Consider the following 14,439-nt stretch of genomic DNA (forward strand, 5'->3'; position numbering starts at 1 on the left):
AATTCTCGTTTTAATATTCTTGAAATCTATGATTTTCCTCCAAATTTACAACTAAAAAGATAATCACTTCAATTCAAATTAAATGATAAGCAATTAATACAAATTACTTCATAACCATCCCAGAACCCGGTGTCACAAGTACATGAGCATTTTCTAAGAATTTGAATAAAGTACAACAGCTGTCCAGAACACAAATGGACAAAAAGTAAATACAATTCTGAGAGAGAGACTATACTAGCTGCGGGCCACCTTGAGGAAATACAGTTCACCCAGTCTCCGGGTCGCCCGTGCTGCTACGCCCAATAGGCCAATAGAAATACCTGGACCTGTGCAACAAAATGCACATCAAGTGTAGCATGAGTACGAAAATAACATGTACTCAGTAAGTATCCCGCCTAAGAAGTAGAGACGAGATGGCAACTTCGACACTTACTAATGGTCAAATAATAATATTATTAATGCGATGACTCAGGGATTTATTAAGAACAACAGTAGATTCAAATGAGTCACTAAACACGTGAAAGTTCCCTTTTTATTTAAAGTCTCCGGATTTACAATCCATTGATTAACAATTATCTCAAGTCGGGGAGAGCAGATAGCAATATCAATAAATCTCAAAGCAAGCAATACAATCATGCGCAACTCATGCCGAGGTCGTACGGCTCGGTCCAACATAAATGTAAAATGTGCACCGCCGAGGATCGAGTAACCCGAACCATAGATGCATCTACTATCCCGCTCGCGAATCATACATGCAATGCGGTCAAATTTAAATAAACAATCACCCTGCTCGCGTACCATACATGCGACGCAGGTACACATAGAAATACATGCTCAAACAGCAAATTAAGAATTTTATGGGGAACATTTATCCCATTTGAAGCCAATTCTCTTTTGATGATTTAAGAAAATAAAGTTTAATCCTCTTAGAATTCATTTACCAATTCGATAGGATTTAAGAAATTCAACAGTCAATAAGATTACAATTATTCCAAGTATAGCATGCTTGAGTCCTAGACTACCCGGACTTACACATATTAGTAGCTACGTACGGACTCTTATCACCTCGTGCGTACGTAGCCCCCACAAATAGGAGCACATAACCAATTATTTCACCTATAAGGACAATTTCCTCTTACAAGGTTAGAAAGGAGACTCACCTCGCTCTGAAGATCCATAACCGGCATTCCACGCCCTTACGAAGACTTGAATCGATGCTAAATGCTCCAAAACTAGCCAATGATTAGGCAAATCCATTAATATATGCTCAATTACTCATTACAATCCAACTTATAACAATTCTTAACCCCGATCGAAAAGTTGACAAAAACGCCCTCGGGCCCACGTGCCCGGATCCCGAAAATTTTCGAAGATTAAGCATACCCATGACTCCACGAACTCAAATATATGATTTACTCTCAATTTCATACCCAAAATTATGGTCAAATCCCAAGAATATCAATTTTTTAGGTTTTCCTCAAACCCCCAAACTTTTACCAATTTACATGCTAAAATCCATACATAATCAATGTATTTAACTCAAGATAGGTGAGGATAGCTTACCTTATCGTTGATGATGAAAAAAATCCCCTCTTGAATCCCTCCAAGAATCGCCCAAGTCAAGAAAATATGAGAGAAAATGGCCAAATCCCGATTTTTAAAACACTCTCTGCCTCCAGCACTTTCCGCACCTGCGGTCACTTGACCGCTTCTGCGGTTTCGCAGGTGCGAGGCCAATTGCCATTTCTACGGTCCAGGCTCCCCAGTCCATTTCCACTTCTGCGCCCCCTCTTCCGCAGATGCGGTCCCGCATCTGCGGCAAAATGATCGCATCTGTGGTCCCAGCTCTCTTTCGCCAAATTCGGCATCTGCCACCAATGGGCCGCTTCTGCGGCTCCGCACCTACGGCCCTAGTCTCGCAGGTGCGGTTACACCAGCAACCAGCAACTTAAGCTCTTTTTCAAACTCCGAATTCAATCCGTTAACCACCCGAAATCCACCCGAGGCCCCGGAACCCCAACCAATCATATCAACCAGTCCCAAAATACATTACGGACTTGCTCGAGGCCTCAAATCATATCAAACAACGCTAAAACCAAGAACCGACCTCCAATCCAAGCTTTATGAACTTTAGAATTTCAAACGTCTACTTTCGATGTTTAAACCTATCGAATCACGTCCTATTGACTTCAAATTTTGCACACAAGTCATATTCGACATGACGGACCTACTCCAACTTTCGGAATCGGATTTCGACCCCGATATCAAAAAGTCCACTTCCGGTCAAACTTCTCAAAACCTTCAAATTTCTATCTTTAGCCAAATGACCCCAAAATAACCCACGGGCATCCGAATTCACTTCCGATCGCGCTCCCAACTCCAGAATCACCATACGGAGCTACTCCTAGACTCGAAATCCCAAACGGACATCAATAACACTGAAATGCACTTCAACCCAAACTTATGAAATTTCCTCCAAAATTCTAACTTCCACAATAGGCGCCAAAACGCTCCTAGGTCATCCAAAACCCGATCCGGGCATACACCCAAGTCCGAAATCATCATACGAACCTGCTGGAACCTTCAAGTCCCGATTCCGATGTCGTTTACTCTGAAATCCAATCCTAGTCAATTCTCTTAACTTAAAGCTTCCGAAATGAGAATTTCCTCTCCAAGTCAACTCAGAACTTTCCGGAATTTAATTCCGACCACGCGTACAAGTCATAATGCCTGAATTGAAGCTGCTCGTGGCCTCGAACTGCTGAACGGCACGCTATGGCTCAAAACGACCGGTCGGGTCGTTACATCAACCCTAGTATGGATATTTAATTTTAAGGCTTGTTTGTGATTGGGTTAGTGACATCTAGCCTTGTTTATGCTTAAATTCTAGAATTAATGGTTGCAAACATTGATTCATGCCTTTTTGACCTAGTCTTTGCTTGAGAAAGAGAGACTAGATTTAGGAAAACTTGGCTAGCAAGGAATTGGGGTCAATTCGAGAAATTGATAGCCCCAATTAAAGGATCAAATCTAGAGATAGTAAGACCAGACTTGAGCATATATCACTTGATTTGTGCAAATACCCATTTGGGCTTGAGAAAGCCAAATCGGGCAAAATTACTCAAACTACCGAGAGGTATAGAGTGAGCAATTGCGTGTGTTTGCTATACCACGACCCCGAGAAATCAAACTTGCCCTATAGTTTACAACCCGTTAGGTAGCCATCTAGGTGGAGGCCACGACCCTAGATTCCTTTATCATTTGAAAAACACTCTAAACCAAAAATAATGTCTCCTAGTTATTATCTGCAGTCATTAGCTAAAAGTAGTGATAGAAAACAACCAATGATTATGTGGAAGCCCAATCTAAGGCACAACATACATTAGCTCTAGTTATATACCTAATCCAATTCTAACTCCATGTGGATGCGATCCCGACTCGTGTTGGGTTTATTATTGCTTCGATCGCCTCACTACCTATTTATGATGTGAGTTTGGGCGAGATCATTCGATTCCTCTGGGAGTTAGAAATGGGATTAGGTATACACCTAGTGTAATTGTATAATGTGTCTCAATTTGCACTTCCACATTCTTGTTGGTTGTTTCTATTTCTACTCTAAACTATTGATTGCAATTAATAAACTAGAAGACAATATTTTTGGTTTTGGTTGTTTTTCAAATGATAAAGGATCTAATGTTATGACTTCCACCTAGGTGGTTACCTAACGGTCACACGCAATTACCCACTTTATACCTCTCAGATTTTTGAGTGATTTTGCCTAATTTGACTTTCTCAAGTCCAAATGGGTATTGCTCAAATCAAGTGATATATGCTCAAGTCGGGTCTTACTATCTCTAGATTTGTCCCTTTAATTGAGGCTATCAATTTCTTGAGTTCACCTCAACTCCTTGTTAACCAAGTTTTCCTAGACTTAGTCTCTCTTTCTCAAGTAGAGACTAAGTCAAATAGGCATGAATCAATATTTGCAACCATTAACTCTAGAATTGAAGCATAAACAAGGCTAAATATCCCCAACCCAATCAAAAACAAGCCCTAATATTAGATACCCATTAAGTACCCACACTAGTGTCGAGCCACAACCCTAGCTAAAGATTTAGCTACTCATGAAAAATAAAGAAATACAAGAAGAAATTAAGATAGAATGCATAATAATTGATTAGACAAAGAAAATCTAATGTTTATAAGTTAATCTAGTACAAAATTACTCAAAGAAGTAAAGAAAACGGCTCAGGTGCACTTCTGTAAACTAACTTAACCTAAAAATGACAAAAAAGTTCTATTTACATTAAGCTAAAAATATTGGCCAAAAATACCCTTGCGAAGGTTGTGCGGCCGCATAATTCTGGTGCGGTCCGCACAATGGGCTTCTGTGGTCCGCATGAAAATGATTGCGGCCGCACTTCTGATTATGCAGCCGCACAAAAGAGATGCGGTCGCACTCTCTGCTTTTGGGCTTGCAACAGCTCTCTGATTCTTCAAACCTGCAGACCGCATAATAATGACTGCGGTCGCACTTGACCTCCTGCAGCCGCACAATTTCGGTGTGGTCCGCATTGCTTTAGCTGGCCTAAACACTACTCTCCGAAGCTCCCCTCTGCGGCCGCACTAGAATTGTGCGATCCGCTCTGCTGCCCTTTTTGAATTGTTTTGGATCTTGTTCACTTTTGACTCCTTTATGAGTTGATTTTGACTTCTTTGACTTCCTGCAAGTAAGCACATTTCGTTAGTTTCCGGGAGTACCTTTAAGCATTTTTGAGCTAAAACTCAAGTAATAGAGAGCAAATAAGTGATCAAAATCCTTACTTATCAGTCATTCATAACTTTGTTTGATCTCTTTGAACCTAACTCTTGGGATCTCCAGCTTACTAGGTAGAGTTACCGCCATGATGACTTGTCCTAGGCCTTAACCCCATTTTTTCGATGATCTTTCAACTGCCTCTTTAGATAGGCCTTTTGTAAATGGATCCGACACATTATCTCTTGACTTTACATAGTCAATCGTGATAACACCACTAGAGAGTAGTTGTCTAATGATGTTGTGTCTCTGTCGCATATGACGAGATTTTTCGTTATACATAATGCTCCTTGCCCTGCCTATTACCGTTTGACTATCACAATGTATACATATAGGTGCTAAAGGTTAGGCCATAATGGAATATCTTCAAAAAAATTCCGTCCGGTGATGTTAGGCTAAACATTTCGCATGTAATTTGCCTTGCTTTATACCTCAATCTTGTTAACTTTGGTGTAAATATTTATGACTCAAGCTTAATAATGTTGTTCAAATGTGTAGGAGTCAATTTGAAGTGATTTGGCAAGCTTGCATGCATAGTGAAGTAAAAACAGAAGAATTTGGAGGGAGTATGAGTTTAATGCCCAGGTACCAACCAAAACGCCAAAGGCAGAATAGCGGAAAATTTCGGCGTCCTGATTGGCGCAAGACGCCAAACAAGACGACTAAGGGCGGAAGTCGTCCTAATTTGGATAGGACTTGGTAGTTTCAACCCTACACGCCTCCAACATGTATAAAAGGGGTTCTAAACATATTTCTTATCGGAGAGACATTATTGGAGAGGCAAGAATACTACGAGAACACTTGGAAGCAATGAATCACAAGAGTTTTCTCTTCCGTTCTTCCTTAATCTATATTTTAATGCTTTCAATTATTATCATAATTGTTAGTTTAGTTATGAGTAGCTAAACTTTTTAATCTAGGGTTTGATGGAACCTATTAGAGGATAATTTTCTACTACGTTTAATATAGAATTGCTTTTGATTTTTCTCTACTTGTTCAACTATATTTTCGTTGTTGTTGATTGAAGAACTCTCAATTAACTATGCCTATTTAGTGTGTATATTTCTCGAGAGAGAGTACACATTTAGGTTGTTGTTGAACAACATCACTCCTAAAGTATGTGAGAGATAAATACGGAGGGTTTAAAGGCGGGATTAGAGATAACGAAACCTTGGTGCGATCGTAGTGAACAGTGAATTAGTGCCAGCTAGCGTAGTTCGAGAGAATATGTCTAGTAAATTATGGTAGTTGCTCGAGAGAGAGCTACGGCACCCAGAAGTGCTCACGATCGGTAGAGAATACTTAGGCGAATTTATAGAAAACGTAGCTGTGGAGATTTCGACAATAGGAGAAATTATAACTCTAGACCTCTCCTTAATCTTTTCTCTACCCCTTAGTATATTTAGTTAGCAATTCCACTTTAGTTAGTTATAAATAAATTCACAGTCTTTATAACTTAGAAATTGTTCAATTTTGTCTTCTTAGTAATAATAAACAGTTGTAGCTAAACCTTTGTTCTCTATGGGATTCGACTCCGGACTTGTAAACCAGATTATATTTGCAACGACCGCTTAGTCCTTTTATAAGGCATAGTTGGACGTGATCAAATTTTGGCGTCGTTGCCGGGGAACTAACAGTGTAGCTGTAGGTGTACATATTGCTAGGTTGCAAGTTTGAACTTTTATTTTTGTTTTCTTGTATTTGATTCTTTTATTTTTGTTTTAGTTGTTGATTTTAGAAATATGACATCTTGGAATTATGCAAGATCCAGTGTTGGTAATTCTACTTCTGATCTTCCTTATCCTCTCCCAACTCCTTATGATGATGTTTCTACTTTTTCTTGTAAAGTTAATTGTTACATCTCGCGTTTTTTGTACCTAAAGTTTTGTTTCGGTTAATTGACATAAACTCGGGGATGAGATTATCTTGAGGTTAGCATATTTACGCTATTTATACCAAGCAATAAGTAAAGTGCCATGAAGGAAAGGGTACACGAATTAAAGAAAATAAGTTTCATTAAAGGTTGTCGAATTTGGATAAAATACGGTCCGGACTATAATACCCAACACTTATGGACTAGTACCATGCAAGGTACCATATGACAACGGTAGTATGATGTATAAAGTAAATTAAAAATAAGTAGAATTTTAAGTAATTTAAAATAATTTTTAGTTATACGGGTAATTGATTAATTATCAGGTAACGGGACATTACTTAATTAACTAATAAGTGAATAAAGATTAAATTTCCAACCCCATCTTCACGTGGCAGCAAGATACATTCAGAAGGAATGACTCTTAGCCATCTTTTTAAGTGGCCACCTTATATGCTAAGAACAAAATATTTCATCTTGAACAATTTCCAAGTTACAATATTTTAATCAAAGGGGTGTGTGGGGGGGGGGGGGGGAACCGTTATTCATTCATATTAAACCATTAAGTTTCATTCTCAAAAGAATGAAATCAGATCCTAAACCTTTTCATTAAGTAACCTTATACATTCATATTAGCAACATAAATCTTCAACAGTCCAACGAAAATTTTTAGAAACCGTACTAACGTAAAATTTTGCGATTCTAAAAAAGGTGCAACCTTTTTCAAGAACTTCATACGGATTTTTTTCCCTACTCCAGGTATGTTAAGGCTAAGTTCTTCCTTCATTTTGTATGATCTCGTAATTACACAAGTTTGATGACGAGACATAAAGAAAAATTCATATCCCGAAATTTACATATATTTTCCTTGTCTTGTAAGTCTGTTTCCGATAATAGTGTAAATGTTCCATGGATCTCATATGAGCAGACATTCTTAAAGGTTGGCTTATATCAATATCATAGGATGCAAAGTGTTATTTTTTTCTCATACATGAGTTCTATAACAAATTTAAACAGAACCTTTAACTTTATCTCCTTTTACCTTTCATGATAAATTGGCTAAACTCATAAAAAACTAATTTATTAAAGAGATAGAAGAATTCCAATGTATTCACGTTCCTTTAATTGATTCTCTCTATAACTGTGTCATATTTTACTTTGCATAGACAGACCAAAAGAAAATGAAAAACTACTCAATCAATAGTGATAATATTCTCCTTATTGGGATTTTATATTCAATTGAGTATTTCCTTCTTCCAGTCAAGAGAGCAGAGAGTTTATACCATCGAGCTATAATCGATGGGCAGGCCCTTATTGGGCAACCTCTGATCAGATGATAAGTTACATACCGAGCCTACCGTGGCCGAGCGCCTATGAGCGAGCCTACCACGGCAGAGCAGCTATATATATATACTGAGCCTTATAGGGCCGGTCAGCTATTTTACTTACTATATTGAGAGAGTTGTGTCAGTATCAGCAGGTAAGCATATGTTCAGATTATCAGTTCAGTTTTAGCTTTCTGTATATTGTCTTACATACACGGTACATTATTTCGTACTGACGTCCCTTTCTAGGGCGCTGCATTTCATGCGTGCAGGTTCAGACAGACAGACAGGTAGACCTCCTCAGTAGGTGTTGCCCGAGTTCAGATTTATCGGTAAGCTCCACGTCCTTCAGAGTTGCCATTTCTAGAGTTTTGTATACATCCTGTATATATTTGTATGTAGGTTAAGGGTAGGTTAGGACCCTGTTCCGATCATAGTACATCCAGCTGTAGAGGCTTGTAGACATATCCAGTCAGTTAGTGCAGTATGTTGGGCTTGTAGGCCCTGTACGTATATTTTGTTGGCTTGTCAGTGGTAGTAATTATGACAATTTTGCCGGTCCAGCTTTATGTTGACATTTAGTCAACGTTAGTCTTTATTCAGTTTTATATTTTGCATCGCACATTATCGTGTAATGTGGCCCATGGACAAAGTATGACATTACGCATTCAGAGTCTCTTAGTAGCAAGTGATACACAAAGATAGGTGAGGCACTGGGTGCCGGTCTCGCCCCCAGGCTCGGGGCGTGCATTAATAGGAACAAAGAACCTGGGAATGCTAACCTGAAGGAGATCATGGATATGTTGAAGTGCCTTATGGTACAATATGATGAGAAACCAATGCAGATATAACGGCAAGATGCAACTATTCACAACTTGGAGGCTCAAGTGAGTCAACTAGTTGATCCTTGTAAAGCGCAACAAGCTGACAATATGGATAGTAGCCAAGAAAGCTTGAATTAGCGGCATAAATTGCCATTATAATGGAGGAGTTGAGAGTACAATACGACCAAACCAACCAACTAGAATTTGATGATGTCGATGTTGAAGGCGTGTACTAGAGTCAACCGAGGACATTAAGGAAAAATATTTAGTTAACTCTAGTGTCATTGGTGTAGAGGATGTTAAACATCTCAAAGTTAAGGTATTTGAGTGTGTTGGACCTTATTCCAAACACTTCTCTACATTGTGTTCGGATGATGAAATGAGAATGGATCCTTACGACCGTATAAAGGAGATAAGGGAAGAGGTAGACGAGCCATATATTTTGAAATTTTCGAGACCGTCCAGGCAAGGTGATACTCCTCAACTTAAAGCCAAAAAGTACATAAGGATTTATTCAAATTTTAGCTTGCAAGAATTTACACCATCCCAAGAGCATGATCATAATGCAGAATCAAAACTTGGGATCCAATTCATAAGTTCGAAGTGGAGGTAGAAAGTGATTCATGTCGTGGGAGGCAACCCAACTTTACTGTTTTTATTTTTATTTTAGCTCTTTTATTTGTTTATTTTCTTAACTGTGTTACTTTTGCAGTGTAGTTTTTTTTATTTTGTAGGAGCGTGGAAAATAAATCCATTGGAAGAAAGCAAAAGTAAACTAGATGGTTGGAACTAAGTGTGAGGTACCCGCACGAAGGACCAAGCTTGGGAGAATTCTGAGTATCCCATGAGTTGCTGATGCTTCGGCCTTTGGCCCACTATGGAGTTTCTGTCACCCTCTTGTTATTTATGGTGTGCATTGGGGACAATGCACAATTTGAAGTGTGGGGTGAGAAGATTGTTTGGGTGATTTTTTATGATATTTTAGTTGTGTTAGTTTGACTAAAAAATAAAAAATTGGACTTTTCCTGACGATGGATCTCTTGGACAACTTTCTTGAGGGATTAAGGTCCAATAAAAAAATTCAAAAATAATTTTTTTTATTTTTAGTTAGTCGTAGGTAGATAATAACCCCCCTTGATTTTTCTTTTGGCATCAGTTCTTTTCCAAGGGATGTAACTTGAACCGGTTAGTTTTTTATAGGAAATCGAGGGAAGAAAACTTGAGTGCTCTTATGAGTCTTTTGACCTGTTTGATGCTAACATAGTTAGACCTTAGCATGCAAATTACCTTCCTAACATGTTTTGATGAAAATTGATGCCGTGAAAGATTGAATAGCCTATCTGTGATGCGTTCTCTCAGTTACCTGACTCGATTTTTATGTAGTTCTTTATTGCTTAATACTTCTCGACTTTGTGATTACTTGCCTAAACTTGAGATGGAATGGAATCATACTGACTGGTGTCATGTGCATTGTGTGATGTGAGGTTTTGATTACATTCTGTGCTATTATGTATTTGTCTAGAACTTGCCCTGTGTGCTAGTCGAAGCGAAATAAGTAAGCTTACTGAGTCTTGGAGTTGATGTAGGCGTTTCTTTGATTGTCCATTGAGCTATTATGCCACCATAAATAAAATTATCCTTAGATAGCCCATTTGAGCCTATAAGCTTTCTCTTTGGCACCCACATTACAAGCCGATCCCTATTTTGTTCTTAATTAAATCTTTTCGAACCTTTACCCACGAAAGAACTTAAGTCGCTAGAAGAGTAAGGTGAGAGTTGGAGTAGTTTTTAAGTGGAACCATAGAAAAGGTCAAAAGGTGCAGGTATGTTTTAGAAGATCATTAGACGGACATACTAAATTTATGGAGAGTGCCGGGGAAAAAAAAGAAGAAAAAGAAAAGCAAAGAAAATACAAAATGACCAAAAAGAGAAAATACACCTCCTAATCCTATTAATCCGGGCTAGTGAATGCATAGTTTTGCTTAAAGAAGAAAGGCCAAGTTGTATGTGGTTTCGTGGCATTGCTTGAATTGGTCATGAAAAGTGTGTATTTAAAAGTTAAGTGTAGTGTATTAAAGTGCTTAGAAGGGTTAGTCACTATGCCCAAAATATATCCTACCCGTCCTTTAGCCTACATTACAACCCGTAAAGACCTAATTGATCTTAGGCTTTGCGAGCTTAAATTAGTGAAGATATACATTACGGGCAAGCCTATGGTACAACCACGGGATGCACATAAATTTCTTTGTGAGAGTGAGGGTGGTTCTTTGTTCATATATGTGATGTCCTTAAATTATATTCGAATGCATATTTGAATGTATGGACAAAATAGCCTCATATTCTTTGGTGAGGCACATGATTCCATGACGGATAGGTGATGTTATTAAACATCTCTTGTTGGGTGAATGCACGAGTTGAGAGTGTTTATTGGCGACGAGTCGGTCTTTGAGGTTGGGTGGTTATGGGAAGGTTGTTTGAGTGTTTTTAATTAGTCACGATTATTCCGACATGTGAAAGTTGGAAAAGGTATGAATGCGCATGCAAGGGCCAAATGTTGAAAGTCAACCATGGTCATAGGTGTAGTGTGTTGAATTGCCAAATGTTCTTCCATTTTATGATATCTTGCGTGCATTGTTTGGTTAGCAAGGTTTAAGGTTGCTCGAGGATGAGCAAGAGCTTAAGTGTGGGGTGGTGATGTTAGCTAAATATCCACATTTTTGCATGTAATTTGCCTTGCGTTACACCTTAATCTTTTTAACTTTGGTGTAAATATGTATGACTCGAGCTTAATAATGATGTTTATATGTGTAGGAGTCAATTTGAAGTGATTTGGCAAGTTTGCAATGCAAAGTGAAGTAAAAACAGAAGAATTTGGACGGAGTATGAGTTTGGTGCCCAGGTTGGTGCCAGGCACCAATCAAAACTCCAAAGGCAGAATAGTGGAAAATTTCGGCGTCCTGATTGGCGCCAGGTGCCAAACGAGACGGCTAAGGGCAGAAGTCGTCCTAATTTGGCAAGACTTGGTAGTTTCAACCCCACACGCCCTCAACATGTATAAAAGGGGTTCTAAACCTATTTCTTATTGGAGAGACATTATTGGAGAGGCAAGAATGCTACGAGAACACTTGGAAGCAATGAATCACAAGAGTTTTCTCTTCCGTTCTTCCTTAATCTGTATTTTAATGCTTTCAATTATTATCATGATTGTTAGTTATGAGTAGCTAAACTTTCTAATCTAGGGTTTGATGGAACCTATTAGAGGATAATTTTCTACTACGTTTAATATAGATTTGCCTTTGATTTTTCTCTACTTGTTCAACTATATTTTCGTTGTTGTTGATTGAAGAGCTCTCAATTAATTATGCCTATTTAGTGTGTATATTGCTTGAGAGAAAGCACACATATAGGTATTTGTTGAACAACATCACTCCTAAAGTATGTGAGAGATCAATACGGAGGGTTTAAGGCGGGACTAGAGATAACGGAACCTTGGTACGATCGTAGTGAGCGGTGAATTAATGCCAGCTAGCGTAGTTCGAGAGAATATGTCTAGTAAATTGTGGTAGTTGCTCGAGAGAGAGCTACGACACCCAGAAGTGCTCACGATCAATAGAGAATACATAGGCGAATTTATAGAAAACGTAGCGGTGGAGATTCCAACAATATGAGAAATTATAACTCTAGACCTCTCTTTAATCTTTTCTCTACCCCTTAGTATCTTTAGTTAATAATTCTACCTTAATTACTTAGAAATAAATCCACAATCTTTATAACTTAGGAATTGTTCGAGCTTGTCTTCTTAGTGATAATAAACATTTGTAGCTAAACCTTAGTTCTCTGTGGGATTCGGCTCCAGACTTGTAAACTGAATTATATTTGCAACGACTGCTTAGTCCTTTTATAAGGCATAGTTGGGCGTGATCAACCGGCTTTATCTAAAGCTATGAATTCAGATTCCATTGTAGAATGGGCGATGCACGTTTGTTTGGATGATTTCCAAGACATTGCTCCACCTCCAACTGTGAAAACATATCCACTTGTGGATTTAACTTCAGATGATCTAGTGATCCAATTTGACCGAAGCCAACGCTGAAGCCGAGCCGAGCGAGCGAGCGACGGCGACGACGAAGACGCGAGACTTACTTTTTTTCTAACCCATTTAACACCAAGAGAAGTGCTTTCTCAATATAAGCGCATTCATTTTTCTTTCCACCACTAATGAGGGATGCTTTGCTCTTTCCAAAGCAAAAGGGAGCTCACTTTCCCTCCACTTTCTTCCCTCCATTTCCCATTCACCAATCTTTAATCCCAACATTGTTTAGTATTACTATAGAAGTTATTTTGATAAATACTGAATTTTATCAGTATAGAAGTTATTTTGACCAGCTGAACACCCCAACTGATCTATTTACCATTTAGACACTTCAAGTGACTATTAAGTGTCTCAAGTAAACACCCGAGTGCTGAAGACTCTGTGCGTGAACTACACTTGCCAATGATGTGTCAAATGAGCCAATTAAAAAATGACACGTGTAAATTGGAATAAACAATTGCCACATAATTAAAAAAAAATGCATTAAAGATTAAATAAAAACCCTCACCAGCACTACCCCTCCCCTTCCCCCTTCCGCCCTCCCCATTCCCCCATCCCTTTCATCTTCTTCTTTGCATCAGTCATGTACTCCATCTCCTTTTCTTAAATCCCTTCCCCCCAACAAATTAATATTCAAACCAATATGAAATAACAGAGAATAGCCAAAAAGAGAACCCGCCAAGGGATCATTAATTGACCTCGCTGGATTATGCGACCTCCATTATCGAAAAATTGTTCTCCAAGCAAATGAGATTGTTTGAATCTTTTTCTGCCTCAAAATACAAAAACTGGACTAGTGAAGGCTCTAATTGGATGCCTGAACTTGAACACCTCTTCAAAATTTGTTTCAACACTGCTTGTGATAACTTCTTCAGCCATGGATAACCTTGAAGACCACTAGATTTGGCGTCACTTTTTAGTCTTTGGATTTTCGAGTTCTTGATTTTTTCTATAATTAATAGAGGAGAAAAATAGAAGAAATAGAGGGAGAAAAAAATGGAGTAGTGGAGCCTTCATCGGAACAGTGGCCGGAATTTTGGTCGGAATTTTGTTTCAACACTGCTTATGAGGAAGAAGAAGCCTGAACTAGTTGGGTGAAAAAGGTTAGAGGAAAATATAATGATATAGTGTGGGACCCACATACAAAATTTAATTTAATTTTGAAAACAAGAGAGAAAAAAATCTGATAAAAGTCTTACGCGCCCAAATGAAACTAAAATACACGTAACTTGCCATGTTAGCGTGAGGTGTTTACTTGATACACTTAATAGTCACTTGAAGTATTTAAATGGTAAATGGATCAGTTGGGGTGTTCAACTGGTCGTTGAGGACAACTTGAAAGGGTCGTTTATGTATTTCGCCTTATTAAAAAACAACTAAATTTATGTTTTTTTTGAAATATGATAGAAGTTATTTTGATAAATACTGAATTTTCTAATAAAAATGTATTATGTAAAAAGAACAATTTGATAACGCTATTGACAATTAAAAAGATAAAATAAAAGTCT

Source organism: Nicotiana attenuata, unplaced genomic scaffold (assembly GCF_001879085.1).
Source record: "Nicotiana attenuata strain UT unplaced genomic scaffold, NIATTr2, whole genome shotgun sequence".
NCBI classification, from domain to species: Eukaryota; Viridiplantae; Streptophyta; class Magnoliopsida; order Solanales; family Solanaceae; genus Nicotiana; species Nicotiana attenuata.